Source organism: Ammospiza nelsoni, chromosome 21 (genome assembly GCF_027579445.1).
Source record: "Ammospiza nelsoni isolate bAmmNel1 chromosome 21, bAmmNel1.pri, whole genome shotgun sequence".
In the NCBI taxonomy this organism is placed as follows: Eukaryota; Metazoa; Chordata; class Aves; order Passeriformes; family Passerellidae; genus Ammospiza; species Ammospiza nelsoni.
In genome coordinates, this window is record NC_080653.1 from 6426698 (window position 1) to 6444265 (window position 17568).

Sequence of the window (17568 nt, forward strand, 5' to 3'; positions counted from 1 at the left end):
CATGGATGCTGCAGGCACAGGATTCACCCATCCTGGTGGTGGAGGTGGGCTGAGTTTCTAAACTCAGTTTCTAAACCTCATCCCATGCAGGAGGTGGATGGAGAATCCCAAATCATCCCATGCAGGAGCTGGATGGGGAGATCTCAAATCATCCCGTGGAGGAGGTGGATGGAGAAGCCCCAAATCATCCCATGGAGGACGTGAATGGAAAATCCCAAATGATCCCATGAAGGAAGTGAATGGAGAATCCCAAATCTTCCCATGGAGGAGGTGAATGGAGAGATCCCAAATTATCCCATACAGGAGATGGATGGAGAATCCCCAAATTATCCCATGCAGGAGGTGGATGAAGAATCCCAAATCATCCCACACAGGAAGTGGATGGAGAATCCCAAATCATCCCATGGTGGAGGTGAACAGAGAATCCCAAATCGTCCCATGCAGGACATGGATGGAGAATCCCAAATCATCCCATGCAGGGGATGGATAGAAAATCCCAAATCATCCCATGCAGGAGGTAAATAGAAAATCCCAAATCATCCCATGGAGGAGGTGAATAGAGAATCCCCAAATTATCCCAAGGAGGAGGTGGATGGAGAATCTCAAACCATCCCATGCAGGAGGTGAATGGAAAATCCCAAAGCATTGCATGAAGGAGGTGAATGGAAAATCCCGAGTTGGATGGAGAATCCCAAACCATCCCATGCAGAATGCTCCATCTGGTCCTTTTCTGAGGGATTTTGGAAGAAGGGGATGAGCATCCTGCCCCTGACATCTCCACTGAGCCACATTATTGTGCTGGGATTAAGCAGAAACCCCTTTGCAGGTGTTAATTCTGTAAAAATAAATCGGTACCAGGGCGGGAGTGGTGAGGAGGAGGCAGGAGCCTGCAGCTCTGGCTGCACTTGTAATCCAGGGGGAAATGTGTGTGTGAATAATGAATGGGCACTGGAAAAATAAAACACAATATTGTGGGGAAGATAAGTCTATTAAAGTCTTGCTGCAGAGCCTGCCTGATGGATTATGGAGTTCTCTGCCTCTGGCTGCAGCTCTTCCCTGTGCTGGGCTGGGTGAGATCCACCCAGAGCTTTCCATGGGCTGTGCCTGCATCCCAGCTCACCTGCATGGACCCTCCTGGCCTCTTTTCCTGCTCCCCATAAATGCCCTGCAGTGGCTTTTAGTGAGCTCAAGGGAATCCCCCATGGGATGGTAGGGTTACCTAAAAACAGAGGCCAGACTGAATTAATGGAATAAAAAGCAGTTTATTTCTATTTATTGAAGGGTCTTCAGGTACATTTCAGGCAGATGAAGTCCCTCAGGGTCAACACCCAAAACAGATGTGGGGTCACAAAGGTTTTTATAATTTCATAGTTTTGGTCCGTTTGCATATTGGGGGTTAATCTTCCAATTACAGCTTTAGGTTATGAAGTCATTTATCCCAAATTTGCTCCCCCTAACTCACTTTTGTTTCCATTTTTCAGGGCCTGAGCCAGTGAGGTGTCCTTGATACCCAGGCCTGGAGAGGAATTTTTGTGTCTGACCAAAATGGGAGAACAGCAGCTGACACTGAATATGGAGTTTAGAGTTATGCACTAAAAAACTGCGGGATTGCAAATAAATGAAAAATACAACAGCTAAAATCCAAAGGGATCAGTGGGAGCTGAATTTGGGTGAATTTGGGAGCACAGCATCCTCAGTCCCTGAGTCCTGGTGGGGTTTCCAGACTCCTTCTCCTTCTCCTTCTCCTTCTCCTTCTCCTTCTCCTTCTCCTTCTCCTTCTCCTTCTCCTTCTCCTTCTCCTTCTCCTTCTCCTTCTCCTTCTCCTTCTCCTTCTCCTTCTCCTTCTCCTTCTCCTTCTCCTTCTTCCCTCCTGGCTGTGAGTTTTGGTGTCACCGCTGTTCCAGGGGATGAAGGCACCTCCTCACTCGCCATCTGGGCCATTCTGGAGCTCCAGAACAGCCCCACCCGAGCAGGTGGGCAGCAAAAGCTGCTTCTCCTCTCCCTCAACCCCAAAGCAGCAGCAGTCAAAGCCCCCAGTGTGGCAGGACCTCGTGGGACACACCTGTGGGCAGGGATGGGGTGACACTGCTGCCCCCAGGCTCAGCCCCACAGCACTGAGCCTGGCTGCACTGCCCTAATTAGAAACACCCAAATTAATCAGTGGATTGGAGTTCTGACAAGAGCCTGTGTTGTTCTGCACTGACCTGAAAGGATTTGTCAGTGCTCGCTGCAGCCGTGGTGGGGAGCGGTGTTTGCTCCCATTCCAGCTTTCCCTCTGCTCTGGGCCTGTTTCTTTTTTTCTTCCTCAAAGAAAAAGCAGTTTTGTTTGTGTTTCTCCTTCAGCAGCAGGAACAGCCACTTTCAGTCAGTCTATCCTTTCTGAACAGGCTGCTGAGGTTTGGGGAGGTTTTCCCCATTTCTTTTTGAACTTCTCTGGGATGGGACTTTTCATTTCTCCTTCTCCTTCTTCTCCCTCTCCTTCTCCTCCTCCTTCTCCTTCTCCTTCTCCTTCTCCTTCTCCTTCTCCTTCTCCTTCTCCTTCTCCTTCTCCTTCTCCTTCTCCTTCTCCTTCTCCTTCTCCTTCTCCTTCTCCTTCTCCTTCTCCTTCTCCTTCTCCTTCTCCTTCTCCTTCTCCTTCTCCTTCTCCTTCTCCTTCTCCTTCTCCTTCTCCTTCTCCTTCTCCTTCTCCTTCTCCTTCTCCTTCCCCTCCCTGGGTTCCACCCTCAGGGAAGGTTCCTGCAGCACAGAAGCAGCCCCAAGCCCAGGATTGATGTTTGAAGAAGGAGCTCGGTGCCTGCTGTGCAATTTGGGGAATTGCAGGGGGGAGCAGCAGCAGCAGCTGGGAAAGTTGGGGGTAAAATCACATCAATAATGGAGAGAGCACGAAGGGAAGCAGCCAGGGCTGCCTGATTTAGGATTCACTTTGAAAACAGATTCCCCTTCAGGGGAAACACGTGTGTGCCTTGGTGGGAAGGGAAAGGGAAAGAAAGGGAAAGGGAAAGGGAAAGGGAAAGGAAAAGGAAAAGGAAAAGGAAAAGGAAAAGGAAAAGGAAAAGGAAAAGGAAAAGGAAAAGGAAAAGGAAAAGGAAAAGGAAAAGGAAAAGGAAAAGGAAAAGGAAAAGGAAAAGGAAAAGGAAAAGGAAAAGGAAAAGGGAAAGGATTGCAAGAACAAAGTGAAGTCAAATTCCATCAGGAGAGGATTTGGGCCGGCAATTCCCTCTCCATCAATGGAGTGTGAGTGGCCAGGCTGTGGCTTTGGCCCCGGGAAGGGGAGGGGAGAGGCTCATCCTCAGCGCAGGAATCCAGGCACATCCCTCTGGGAAGAGCTTCAAAGGCTCTGGAACACCTTTCCTGCTTGTAGCCTCTGCTTTGCCTTTTCATTTCTCAAACACCGCCCAATCACGCTAATGAATTCATTCTGGGATAATCCTTCCTGGCTTCCATAGAATTGAAATCAGGTTTTATCAGCAATTTGCCGTGGCTGTGGTGGTTGCTCAGGTCCTGGTGTTCCTTCTCCAGCCGCTTTCTCCTCTCCAAAGGTGACACCACAGGATGATGCTGTTTGGAGCTGCCCTTTCCAGCCAAAATTGATCATTTTGCCCTTTGATCCTGCTCTCCTCTTGCCTCCCCTTCCCTTGTGCCAGCAGGAGCAATGAGGGTTGCTGGGGATGGGTCAGCACAGGCACACAGGTGGGTTTTTCTCCCCAAAGCCAATTCCTGGAGCACACAGGAGCTCACACACCCTCCTGCTTCATCCTTACGGAGGAGGGGGGAGAATGAGGGTCTCAGGTCCATCAGACACGGGATGGGATGCTGCATCCCTCTCCCTCATCTCTCACAGGGGGGAAGTGGGTGTTTAATCCCAAATTTCTATGGCCGAGGACCTGAGAAGTTTTGAGGGTTTCTCCAGGAATCACTCCCGATTTTGTCCCTCATGTCTGGGGTCAAAATCCCCCCTCTGACACCACAGAGAAAGCTGAGGCTGTAATGGAAGAGGCTTCATGACGTTTTTGGCACATTTACTGATATTTCCCGGGGGGAAATTCCTGCTGCAGAGCCGAGCCACCCCTCCCTCTCTCCCTGCTGTCCCCGTTGTCCCTTCGCTGCTGTCACTGATGGATGCCGGTGTCACCCCGGGCCAGGTCAGGGCTCCTCGGGCTGCCTGGAAGAGTCACCCACATCATCCTCACGGCCATTAATCTTAATTAAACGCGCCAGGGCTCGGAGCCCATCAAGCCCAGCTGGTCTGGGCTGTCAAAGCCAGGTCTGGCCAGGCTGAGCCCCTGTGTGCCCAGGGAAGGGGTGGGAAGAAGGGGAAAAGGATGGAAATTCAGGGAGAGGAGGAGTGCAGACACCCGTGTCACAGACATCTATTATGAAAAATCCGTTCCTTAGGATTTTTCCTCCTGAGAAGCTGAGAGGCCTCAGGAACAAAATGCAAACATTGATTATCTGCTGCTGTGGAATGCAACAGATGCATCTGTGATTGGTCTCATGTGGTTGTTTCTAATTAATGGCCAATCACAGTTTACTCTCTGTCCAAGCCACAAGCCTTTGTTATTCATTCTTTCTTTTTCTATTCTCAGCTGGCCTTCTGATGAAATCTTTTCTTCTATTCTTTTAGTATAGTTTTAATATAATATATATAATAAAATAATAAATCGGCCTTCTGAAACACGGAGTCAGATCCTCATCTCTTCCCTCATCCTCAGACCCCTGTGAACGCCATCACACACCTGGTTTTTAAAGCACACAGATATTGAAGCCTGCCCTTGCTGTCACCATCTCCCATCCCAACCTGCCCTTCCACATCCTGATCCAAAGCCCCCAAAAGGACCAGAAGGCAGCAGCACCACACCAGGATTAACACCATCCCGATTTTTTTCCTATTTTCCCAGCAATTATTTGCATTGAAAATCTCAGAGATTTTTGCCTCTGGCTAACACAGCCCCTCATCTCTGCATTGCTTCTGAAAGCATTCCCAAAATATTTGAGTGGAGGGGAGAGGAGGGGGTTTCCCAGCTGTCTGGCCATTTAGGAGGGCAAAAAAATGATCAAATTCCAGCAGCTGCTCAGTGCAGGGGACTTTGCTGCTGCATTAGCTGGATCAGCTTGGAAAACACATCCTTCAATCAGTTTAAGCCCCTAGGCTTGATGCAATTTTGCTGCTGCCTTCTCTCTGAGGTGCTTTTTACGGCTGCTATCTCTGAGTATTTACAGCAAAGTGAGGAGAGACTTCGGCTGGGTCTGTCCCCACCAGGGGTGGCAGCTCCAGGGTGGTTTTCCAGGGATTCATCCTGCTCTGACACCAGCAAGGAGCATCTTTCAGCACCAGTGATAGCTCCAACCTGGGCAGGAACCAGTCCTTAAATCCTCCCATCCCAGGTTTTCCCTCCTGGGAGCTGGATTTGGTGCAGCTCCTCATGGACCGGTGAGGGTGCTGTCTGATTTTTGCCACGCCTTCTGTTATAAGTAAAAAATCTGCCAATTTTTTGGGGAAAAAAAAAAAAAAAGGTTGCAGAACCAGTTAAACCACCTGCTGCCAAAGTGAAGTTCTACCCGTTTGGCAGGGCCAGGTTGATGGTGCTTCTCCCCAGACGGTGAGAGGAGGGGACATGAGAGGGGGGCATCAAAAGATGCAAAATAACCTCGGGACCAGCATGCCATGGGAAGATACCCCACCAAACTTACCGAAAAGACCCCAAAAACAACGAGACAATAGAGAATTAAGAGATCAGAGTGATGTCTAGACGTGAAGAACAAAGTTCCGAGCCTGCATAGATGCTGAAAACCTTTGTTGCCCTGAGCAAAGACTTCATCTGGAACCAAGACCCTCGAGCCTGGAAAAGCCAAAAGTCAAAATCTGGGGCTGCACCCACTGCTCTTATGAGGATGGGACCCCAGCTTTGCCCTTAGTGGACAAAGCTGCACACTCCTCCTCCTCTGAGTCACCCTGGGAGCATCAATGCAGAAGCCACAGATCCATCGAGCTTCCCAGCCTTAAGCTGATCCCTTTTAATAAAGGCATTAAAAGGAGGAAAAGTCTCCTGCCCTGTTTATTTCACTTCCATCCAGGTTTTCAGGAGGAAAAGCCTCCCTAGGGGTAAGGAATGCCGCAAATCCAGCGGTGATGCTGCATGTGCTGAGAAATCCACACTTGGACCAAGGCTGGGTTTTAAATCCTTTGTTGCTGAACAAGTGCCAGGTTTAGGCATGAGTTTAATCCACTCTGCAGGACTAAAGGACGCTGCTTAAAGTTCAGCACGAGTTTAAAATCGCTCTGTGTTTGCCGAATCCAGCCCTGCAGTGAGAGCTTTAAATGGAGCTAATTGCACATTGTGTGCGATGGGCGAGCCCTCGCCTCCAAAATCACCGCCCGTGAGTTCTTGGGAAGGCTCGGCAGCAGCTGCAGAACAATTTTTTTTCCATCCCTTTTTCTATCCAAAATTCCAGCATGCAGTGCAAATCCAGCTGGAAGCACGGCTGGTGTGGGCAGGGATTTATTAAATCAGCCTAGGGCTGTGTTTTAGGTACCTGGGGTAAATCCGAGTGGGATTTACCAAAAACCCACAGGGGACAAGAGCAGGGAGAGGAGAAATGATGGGAACCCTCACTGTGGCCTGCACACTGAAAATGGGAGATTTCTGCATCATTTCTGCTGCCCTGGACCTTTCTCTCCATCCCTGCTGTCCCTGCTCCTGGCAGGGGCACTGTCCTCGCTCTTCTCCATCATTTCTGGTGCTCCTGGCATGCTCAGGGTGGTGGCACCTCCAGTGGTGCCTCGTGTCCCAGTGCTGCAGGGTCACCCGGGGGTGCTGGGCAGGAGAAATGTGACAAAATCCAAGTGTCCCCAACAGGGGCTGCAGCATCAGCCCAAGCTGTGGCTCCTGGGGACATTCATCCCCACTGAACCCCTTGAAACAGCTGAGCCCACATCCCAGGGCCTTCAACTCCTTCCCTCGTGTGAAACCCATCCTAAACCCACCCTGTGCCCATGCAAGACCCTGTGAATGTTTTTTATCCCCTATTTTTTATCACACCTTGCAGATAATCCAAATTCACTCACATGGCCCCAGAACTTCCACGACCTTCCCCACCAGCTCCCTTGGTCTTTGACACGTCCCTGCTTCAGTCATTTTGAAATAAAACAGCCTGGATGGATGGATGGATGGATGGATGGATGGATGGATGGATGGATGGATGGATGGATGGATGGATGGATTGATATGCTCCAGATTTGGGTGGCAGGGACAAAATCTTGTCCTGGGATTTTGAAGCTGCCCTTTCACCTCATCCATGCACCACAAGGGATGCACCCCAAACTGATTTTGTTGTCTGGGACAAAGCCCATTTTTCCATCCCTCTGTCCATCCCTCTGTCCCTCACATCTCAATTTAGCCAAGGCTGAGCTTTTTGCTGCCTGGACCATGCAGATGAAGGTAGACTTGTTAATGTGCTAAATGAAATTCATTAATCAAGGGGAAGAGAAGCTGCTGACGGGAAGGGCTCTCATCCATCCACTCCCTGCCACCTCTAATGGGGCTTTGGTTCGCCTGCATCTTCATCTCACAGATGCAGAAATTCCAGCACTGAGTTGGAAATTCCAGCAGGAGGAAACTCAAAAATCCTTCTCCCCACCTCCCTTTGCATCCTCCAGGCTGGGGAGGTTGCTAAGTGACAGCGTTTCTCTTTCACTAACTCACGGTGAGAACCTGAGTGCAAAAAAAAATTTTTAAAAAACTATAAAAGGTGATTTAAGGACCTGAAAATGCCTGGGTTTAGGGGGCTCTTTGTTCTGGGAGGAATGGGGGGAATTCCACGCAGGAATTTGGAGGGGATGGATGGGGATTCCACCTTGCCTGCAGAGCTGGACGGGCATCCCTGGAGGGGTTTCAGCCCAGTTTGAGCCTGAGGGATGCCCTGACTCAGTTTCCCCATCTGTGTGAGGAAGCTCAGGTCTGTAGGGACAGCCAGGTGCCACATCTGGATGCTGTGGATCCTGTCTCAGGCGTGATGCTGAAGGGCTGTGACAAAGGAGTCAGTAAATTCCACCTTTCTTTGCAACCTCACCTCTCTTTACCCAAATTCCCAAATGGATTGGGTGGATCCCGAGCCCTTGGAGCCCACCCAGCAGCAGAGGTGGGTGCAATCAGCCCAGCCCTTCCCCTTTCCCTCCTGCCAGGCTCCTCCATTTGTATTTTTCTGTATTATTTTTAATCCTGCTGTTGTTGGGATTGCTGCTCCGCGATCCCATTTAAAACCATTGATTTACCAGCGAGGCCTCAATAAGCAATTTGGAGCAATTGGAGCTGTTATCTCGCTGTAAATCACGTGCTGCTGGCAGTGAGAGGGGGAAAAGGGGGAAAGGAGAGGGAAAAGAAGGAAGGGAAACAGCTGGAGCTCCCCACAGCTGGTCTGGGTCCATCCACATCTCTGGAAGGCTGGAGGGTGTTTGAGTGCTGTGGTCCAGGAGCAGGGAGATGCTCCTGGCTCCTTTTATTGGGATTTATCCTGAATTTGCCAGCACAAAAGGCCTGCAGGACAGGGAAGTTCCAAGGAGGGCCCTGAGGGTCAGAATTTGGGAATAAACTGGATTTTCCCACCACAGTTTGAACATGAGGACAATGGCAGCCACAGGCACTTGTGGGAAGTGTGACACAAACCCAGCAACAGTTCTGGCTTCAAAAGTTTCCTTTCTCCCTCTCAGGTTTGCCACCTTTCTTCCAGGCTGTGTCTTCTGCTGAATCCTTGGAAAAACCTTTCTGGAGGAGTGGGGGAAAGGAAAATGAAATCCCAACCTGATTAGAGGGAAATCTCTGCACTGGTGGGCTCAGAAACAAAACCTCCCCCAGCTCTATCAGGCAAAAAAAAACAATTTCCAGGATTGAGGGGAAGGATAAAACATCCTAGCACTGTAGTTTTTAGCAATAAATTTCTGGTACCTTCAGAGGCCACCTGGAAAAGAGTTCAGGTCTTCAGAGTGTCTCAAAAAGCACAATTAAGGGGGGTTTTGGGAGCATATATGTCTTTTAAATTATAATAATATCACAGAGCCCTGGGAGGCTGTTCCAGAGAGGTTTTGCCTCCTTGCTGGTGGGTGGAGAATTCTCTCCTGGCCATCACCTCCAAGACAAACCCAAAATCCAAAATCTGCTCGCGGAGAGAGTGAGAGGATCTGGTAAATGTGAGCACTGCAGGGACTGAAAACCAAGTGTGAGTGTTCTTAGAGTGGAGAGGGAATAAATCAGCAATAAAGCAGCTACCTGAGAGCTTTAAAAGCACCCTAATGAAGTGATCCAGCTGCTTTCCAGAGGGTTTGGGATGTGCAGGGGGTGCCTGTGCCCTGCTCGTACTCACAGTGTGCAAAGCGATGCTCTTTGGTGGCAGGGAAACACCTCAGAAATTATGTTTTTGGGTGAAATGACACCAAATTTGCTGCTGCTGCTCCCAGCAGTCCGTGGTTTGTGTTTCTCCCATCTCCAGTGCTTTCTGCTGGGATGGAGATCACCCCCAGTGTTTGTTTCACGTGTTCTGGTGCTCACCAGCGTGCCCAGGGTGGTGGTTTGGCATGGGAGGCATTCATGGAAGTGATGCAAAGCTTCTGAGTAATTGACAATTTGTTGAACCACTAAAAAGCTGTACAAGCCTCTGTGAAAAACACATGTTAAATACAAAACATACCAGGAAATCTCAAAACTACTACGCCTGGTTTGTGTGGGTAGCACACGCAGCACCTGGGGTGGACCCCAGCCAGTGGGACCAGCAAAAAGCACCCAAGAAAACACCTAGAGGAAAAAAAAAACAAACAAAAAAAAAAAAAAAAAAAAAACAAAAAAAAAAAAAAAAAAAAAAAAAAAAAAAAACCCAAAAAACCTACAAAAACAAACAAAAAAAAACCAACGAAAAAAAAAAAAAACCACCAAAAAAATCCCCACAAAAAATAAAACAAAACAAAACAAAACAAAAAAAACCCAAACAAAAAACCCAAAAAAAAAACCAGAAAAAACAAACCAAAAAAACCCCAAAACCAAAAAAAAAACTTCCCAGTTGCAAAGGTCCCCAAATTACCAATTTTTCTGTGGGGCAGAGAAGGTTTTTATGTGATGAGTTGCAGCAGGAGCAGAACCCTGAGCTGCCTCCCTGTGAGACCAAACCCTTAAAAATGCCCCCAAAAGGGATAATTTCCATTCTGGAGGGCTCATCCTGGTTCTGGGTGTGCTGGATTCCATCCCTGTGCACCCACAGCTTCTTTCCAGAGGCATTTTGGCATCTCCATCTCCTGGCAGAGCATAGCCAAGGCCACAAACTCAATATCTCCTTCCCAGCCATGCCAACGACAGATTTATTTGGGCTTTTTTCTTTTTCCTGGTTCTGGAGTAGTTGAGAAAAATAAAAAACAGAAATCACTTTCCAGAGACATCATCTGTGCTCTGTCTCCGTTCCAGTCAAAATCAAAAGGGCTTGGGTTGATTTCCAGCTTTTTTAAGGTAAAAAATAAATAAATGCAATCAAAGGATGCGTCAGGGGGGAAGAAACTCCAGATCAAAAGATTGAGGCGGCTCCTTGTGAGCCAGGGAAACATGTCAAGAGGAAATATTTTTATTTCTGAATGTGGGGGGGTTTTTCTGTCTTTTTCCTCTGGGAGTTTTCAGGGGATAAATCCAAGGAGTTTGGAGCAACCTGGGACAGTGGGAGGGTTGAAGGTGTACAGGAAGGATAGAATGAGATGAATTTTAAGGTTTCTTCCAATCTAAACATTTCCATGATCCAGCAGGTCCTTGTGGGGATCTGGGGTGGGGAGAGGGAGCTTGGGGGGGATGCAGGGATTCCCCATGGATCTCCTGATTCCAGAGGGGTTGGGACGGATCCAGAGGGGCTGGGATGGGCCCAGAGGGGTTGGGATGGATCCAGAGGGGCTGGAATGGATCTGGAGGGGTTGAGATGGTTCCAGAGTGGATGGGATGGATCCAGAGGGGTTGAGATGGATCTAGAGGGGCTGAAGTGGATCCAGAGGGATCAGAATGGATCCAGAGGGGTTTGGATGGATCTAGAGGGGCTGGGATGGATTCAGAGGGGTTGAGATGGATCCAGAGGGGTTGAGATGGATCCAGAGGGGTTGGGATGGATCCAGAGGGATTGGGGTGGATCCAGAGGGGTCAGGATAGATCTGGAGGGATTGGGATGGATCCAGAGGGGTTGGGATGGATGGCAGGGGTTGGATGGATCCAGAGCGGTTGGATGGATCCAGAGGGGTTGGGATGGATCCAGAGGGATTGGGATGGATCCAGAGGGATTGGGATGGATCCAGAGGGTTGGGTTCACCAGCATGAGGGGTGAATGAGTGTGCACAGCTCTGGAGATCAAAGGTGGGACTCAGAGGTGCTCATGGACCTCTCCCAGTGCTTCTCCCAGCTCATGTCCCCTCTCTGCATCTCCATAAATCCCTGCTGGGTTACACCAACCCCAAAACTGCATTTTCCCCACCTCCACTGTGGATCCCACTTAGAGAATCCTCCCTTTCCTCTGGGTCACCCCAGAGCCATCTGAGCACCAATTTTCCCTCATTATTTTTTTTTCCAGCAGTAAAACCAGAGCTGTGGTACCTCTGTGTCCTCCCCAAACCCAAACCAGAATGGGGTCTATTCATCTGCTCGGATGAAATGTGAGGACAGAAAGGGATGAGCTCCCAGAAAGCAGCAGGATCATTTCCATGGCATTGATCAGGGGCAGAGCAGCCGCTGGCTCAGCACTTTGAACCCCTGGATTTCATCAGTGGAGTGCTCAGCCCTCAGCTAATTGGATTTGCATCGTTAGGGTGATCTATGCCTCCTCCAAGTATTCTGGGCACGAGCCTGGCTGGGATTTTTGCAGGGACAGGGAGCCAAAAAGGGCTGAACCTGCAAGGTCAGGCAGGAAAAGGGATCTGGAGAGCTGGGACATCAAATAATGGGATATCAAACCTTGGGACATCAAATATTGGGACATTACTTGGTAAAGGCAGGGACAGAGCTGGAGCTGAAGTTTGGGCTGAGGGAGGTTTTATATTTTTAACTGGAACCTTGCAAAGGACACAATCAGACCCTGCAAATCCAGGGTCAGAGAGAGTGTGAAAACCAGCTGGGATTAATTACTGTGCAGTGAATTAATGTCGCATTAATTAGGCTGCATCCCAACCTGCAGCCCTGAGCCTGCCACGGACCATGGCAAGGTAAACTGAGGCACAGGTGGGTGAAGTTTTGTCACTGGGACACCCACGGTGCTTTGAGGGGCTCTGCACCTTGTCCCTGTCATGCTGGACCATGACAAAATATTTTTCCATCCTCAGTTTGGTTTTTCCAGATGTATCTCAGTTTAAGCCACTTTTCCCTCAATCTGTTTTCTCCCCATCCTGTGGAGCAGATCTTTAGATTTCCAGTGAAGACACAGAGCCACAAACAAAACCAGCTGTAAACCAATTTGCAGGGAATTAAAATCCATGATATTTTTTTTTCCTGGACAATAGGCTTTGCTTTACCCAGGCTGGGAAAAAAAAATATTCAATTTTGGCAAAAAAAAAAAAAAATCTATTTTGGTGAAAAAAAAAACTCAATTTTGGAAAAAAAATTACTCAATTTTGGTGGAAAATAATACTGAATTTTGGCAAAAAAAAAACAAACTGAATTTTGGCTCCAAGAAGGAGCTCAGCTGTGCCTCTAAAATCAGATATTTGGGAGATGTTTGCTCCCACGGGAAGAAGGAAAGGCTCCAGTCCTGCCCAGCCCTCCCAGCCTGGTTTTCAATCATGTCCAAGGGGAGCCAGGATAATTGGGAGCTGTGTCACAGCAGGTCAGACAAGCTGCTCTTCCCTGACCTTTAAATCCAGGAATTCACAAAAAATTGGGGCTTTTCTGTAGCTAGGCAGCCGGGACAGCATCTGCTGCCTGTCCTGCCTGGCTGTGCATCCAGGAAATGGGATTTATCCATGGATTTATCCCAACCATCCCTCCGGGTCTGCAGGAACCCAGGAAATTCCTCTGGCTGCCCTGGAGGATTCGAGACCCTGTCAGGGGGCTCAGAGACCTTGGTACAGAGCCCAAGACCCCTGTGCCTTTGATTTAGCCCTTGGAAAAAACAGTTACCAACCTTTACATGAAGGATTACAAGCCACAACAGTTTAAGTAGAATGATAGTGAATTTATCACGGGGTGGAAAAGTAGATTTTGGGGTTTTTAGAATGGGGGTTCAGAAGGCAAGATGGAGGGATCTGAGCATGTCCAGCCTTTCTCCTTCTCCTTCTTCTTCTTCTTCTTGGCCTCCATCCTCTGCTGTGATGTTGGCACTTTTAGATTGGTTTAGAGTAGAAGCTCACTGTCTAACATAGGTGATAGGTATTGGGAAGGAATTGTAAATATTGTAAAAATTGTAGATTTTAGTATAAAAACATAACACCACACTGGGGGCAGGCAGAGTGCCTGGACTGTCCTGCTGAAGGGACCTCAGCAGGGCAGGAGAAAACTTTTTATAGATAAGATAAAATAAACAACCTTGAGAGTGAGAAATTAAGAGCTCTGACTCCTTCTTCAAGTGCTTGGGGATGGGAAAAGAGACTTTTAACTTTTCTTGGGGTCACTCTGACCAGCTAAAGATCCTGACACCAGAGCAGAGCTGGGAGGGGGGACAGGGAATCCTGGCATGGGACCCCCAGGAATAGCCGGGTTTATCCATGGATTTATCCCAAACATCCCTCGGGAGGGGGACAGGGAATCCTGGCCTGGGACACCCCCGGCAGTGCCGGATGATCCCAACAGGGGCAGGAGAGAACTGCAGGAAAAATTGCCGGCCGTGCTGAGTAGGGGGAATGGGAATGAGTCCGCTCCTTTACGGGAATCCTCATTGAAAATGCAGCCGTGGTTAAAGGATCTGCCTCTCCCAGAGCCATCCTGGGGATGTCTGAGGTTTTGGCTTTTCTATTTTTCAGATTCTATTCTGCTTTATTGTGTGGGTCTGGCATCACATTAGGGGATGGTGAGCTCTGTGCACAGAGCAGGGAGGCAAAATAATTCCTGCTCCAGCTGGGGACCAAGGACAAATGATCCAGATCTCAGGCCCAAGAGCATAAATAATGCTCTGAAATAGTGGTGATCATATTAAAATATAATAAAAAATGGTGAAATGAAGAGAGAAAAACAAGCAGTATGGGACTTCATGGGGTAAATCTGGAATTGGACAATGAGCTCCAAGATGCGAATGGAGCAGAGCTGATCAAAGTGAGAAGGTCCCGTGAGTGGTTGTCCATTTTGTGACCATTTTGGTTCATCTTGGGTTCATTTTGGGACCATTTTGGTCCATCTTGGGTGCAGCCCTGGCTGGGTTCTTGTGCTGCCCAAGGTGGATCCATGGAGGAGATCCTTTTAATAAATCCCTGCTTTATTCTGTAACTCTGTCCAGTCTCTGTTCTAGGCCAGCCTTCTCAAGGCACCACTGGTGATGATCCTTTAATGAAATGCTGGAATGAAAGCCCAGAGGTTTGGAGGAGCAGCCTCTGTCCCAAATCAGAGAATTCCTGACTGATTTGGGTCGGAAAGGACCTTAAAGCTCATTTAATTCCAATGACATGAGCAGAGACACCTTACCCCCCACCAAAGAAACCCAGAAAGGCCCCAAAATTCCCGGCAAGTCTGAAGGGAGTCCTGGAGAGCAGCAAAAGTTCCCACCAAGCCCTGAATAATAAAATTCATTTCAGAGGGGTTCCAGTCCTGCTGTCCTTGGAAAGGGCTGGGGGCAAGAAAAAGAAGAGAATCTGAGGAGGTTCCATGGGAACCTGCAGCCAGGATATTTAGGATATTTAGAAGTATCCTCAGCTGGGAGGAAGGGATCAAGTTCCTGGTGCAGAGGAGGTGCCCCAAAATTCAGTGTCTGATTTTTTAGGTTTTCCTGCTCCTGTTCCCTGGAGAAGCCGGTGCTGAGCTGCAGCTGGTGCAGAGACAGGAGCATCCCTCCTCTGTCCCTAGGGAGGGATCTTCGCTGAGCCAGGCACAAAAAAAAAGAAAAAAAACAAAAACACAGCCTCGAGCCCCCAGAAATAACAGCGCAATTAGCAAAGTAATTAAATCGCAAATCCTGCCCCGCTAATGTCAACAGCGGGGAGCGGGGGACAGAGACCTTGATTAAACTCGCCCTGGACAGTCAGGGATGGCTTTTCTGATCCCGGGAAATGAATCTGCCTCTCTGTGGGGAATATCCCTCCATCCCCTGGGATATGGGGCAGCTCGGGATGCAGCATCTCCTGCCCCAAAAATGTTGGGGTCCCCATTCCTGGACAAATCCCACACTGCTGGGAGAGGCTGGAGGCATCCCAAGAGGGGGAATTGTTGCAGACATCTTTTTGTGAAAATCTTATTCTTTAGGATTTTTTTCCCCTTCTGAGAAGCTGAAGCCTCAGAAACAAAATGTAAACAATGGTTATCTGCTGCTGTGGAATGCATCAGGTGGATTTTTGATTGGGCCATCTTGAACGTTTACAATTAATGGCCAACCACAGACCAGATAGCTTGGACTCTCTGTCCGAGCCACAGATCTTTGTTATTCATTCTTTTCTATTCTTAGCTGGCCTCCTGAGGAAACCTTTCCTTCTATTCTTTTTAGTATAGTTATAATGCAATATATATATCATAAAATAATAAATCAAGCCTTCTGAACATGGAGTCAACATTCTCGTCTCTTCCCTCATCCAAGAACCCTTGTGACCACAGTCACAGGGAATTGGGGAAAAAAGGCTCTGAGTTTGGAGGGTGAGGAAATGATGGAGGCAAAGGGAAGGGGCTGAGCTCAGCACAGAATAATCCCCATTTTTCACTCTGCTTTGATCCCTCCTGTCTCTGAGCCCGGAGACATCGGTGCTCCGTGAGGTTTGAGGGGTTTTGTGAGGGTTTAAAGGATTTGTAAGGCACGGCTGGGGGCACAAGAACCCCATGGGGAGCAGGGGGACATCAGGGTGCAGGTCCCCAGCTCTGCCTGCTGCTCCTCACAGGTGGCTCCTGCAGCATCACAAGGCCAAATTAAAATGCAAATATGTCCCTGCCTGCTGGGAACAGATAGTGAACCACCGAGCAGGGAAAAGGCAGCAGGAATAAACACAGGGAGCACTGAGAGAGCTGCTTTCTCATTATTTTACATGTTCTTTTTCTTTCTGTGGCGCTTGGCTGTTTGGTTGGGGATTATTTAATGGGGTCTGGGGCAGTCAAGGGGGAAGGGGCTGGGTTTGGGGTAGCACAGGTGGGTTTGGGGTTTGTCCCCATGGGTGCCACCAACCCCAAGATGCAAACTCCATCTCCCCATCTCCAACAGCACTCTGGGGTCTTTTTTATAAATTATTATGTCCCAACTGGATCATTCTTACGGGGAAAACAATGGCAGTGGTAGGAGTGAAGAGGACCAGAGACCATCTGAGCCTTCAGAGAATTCCCATTTTCCTGGGATTTGTCCCCGGATGTTTTGCATTTGCTGATGGACTCCCAGGGCATCAGGTCCTTGGAAAAATTGGTGGGGAGCTGCTTTGCTGGTATTCTGAATTCCCAGGATGGGTGAGACTCAGGGGAATGTGTATTTAGGGGTGTCTGTAAGTGCACCCCTGCCCCTGAGCAAAGCCTTTCTATATTATACAGCATTTATATATATATATATATATATATAAATATATATATAGACATTAGAGATTCATATATATGTATGAAGCCTAAATACATCCATATGTATGAATTATAAATATCTGCATCTAAAGGTACCAATAAATAGATGGAGCCACACAGAAGGGTTTGCTCTCTTCACCCTGAGCAGGAACAAACACAAAACCCTGAGCAGGGATTTTTCCCTGGTTCCTCACCCAGGAATAATTCCCAGGGGTGCTGGGAATGGCCTGGAGGAGGTGGCAGGGGGTGCAGGGATGCTGCAGGGACACAAACTGGGGGTGCAAACACCGTGGGGCTGTGGGTGCTGGATTCCCAGTGCTGAGCTGGATCCATCAGCTGGGATGGGAAGCGATGGGCTGGAAAACCTCTGCTGATATTTGGTGTCAGACCTTGGGCTTGGCTACAGCTGGGAGAGCAGCCAGGAGAGGTGGGAGAGCCTGGCAGTGGGGACGGCCCCTGCCAAGCCTGGCCAAGCTCCCTGATTGCCACAGCTCTGTCCCTGCTGTCTCCATCATCTCGCACCTCCAGAGTCAGGCACTGCCAGCTCTTATTACAGCTACAAAATTTTATTCCACCTTTTTCTGACCTTCCCCCCCCCTTTTTTTTTTCTTCCCTTTGTAAATCTTTTTCCCCCCCACAAATATTCATTTATGTTAATTCAGCGAGGGGGTTTGGTGGTTCCAGGCAGGGCAGGCAGCTGTGTTAATTTTCCTGCTCAGAGCCACAATCAGCTCTGTGGCTGGTTCAGACAAAAACCAACTCCCTGCATGCCCTGCCTGCACTCTGAGCACGTCTCAACTCCCTTGTATTTATATTTACATGTACATATTTGTGTATAGAAAACCAGCATAGAGCTCTCAGGTAAATTTTAAGGCCACCCAGGGGAGAAACCTTCACAGAC

The 17568-nt window shown here is 48.7% G+C and overlaps 1 protein-coding gene across 1 annotated transcript in view; it reads left to right on the plus strand.

The window, feature by feature from the left end:
• The window catches only part of TAF15 (TATA-box binding protein associated factor 15), a 504826-nt gene extending 494856 nt beyond the window's left edge, over positions 1 to 9970 (plus strand). The window contains exon 18 of the transcript XR_009419835.1: positions 9792 to 9970. The gene's annotated coding sequence lies outside the window, so the exon portion shown is untranslated. The remainder of the gene's footprint in view (positions 1 to 9791) is intronic.
• Positions 9971 to 17568: the final 7598 nt, after the last annotated feature.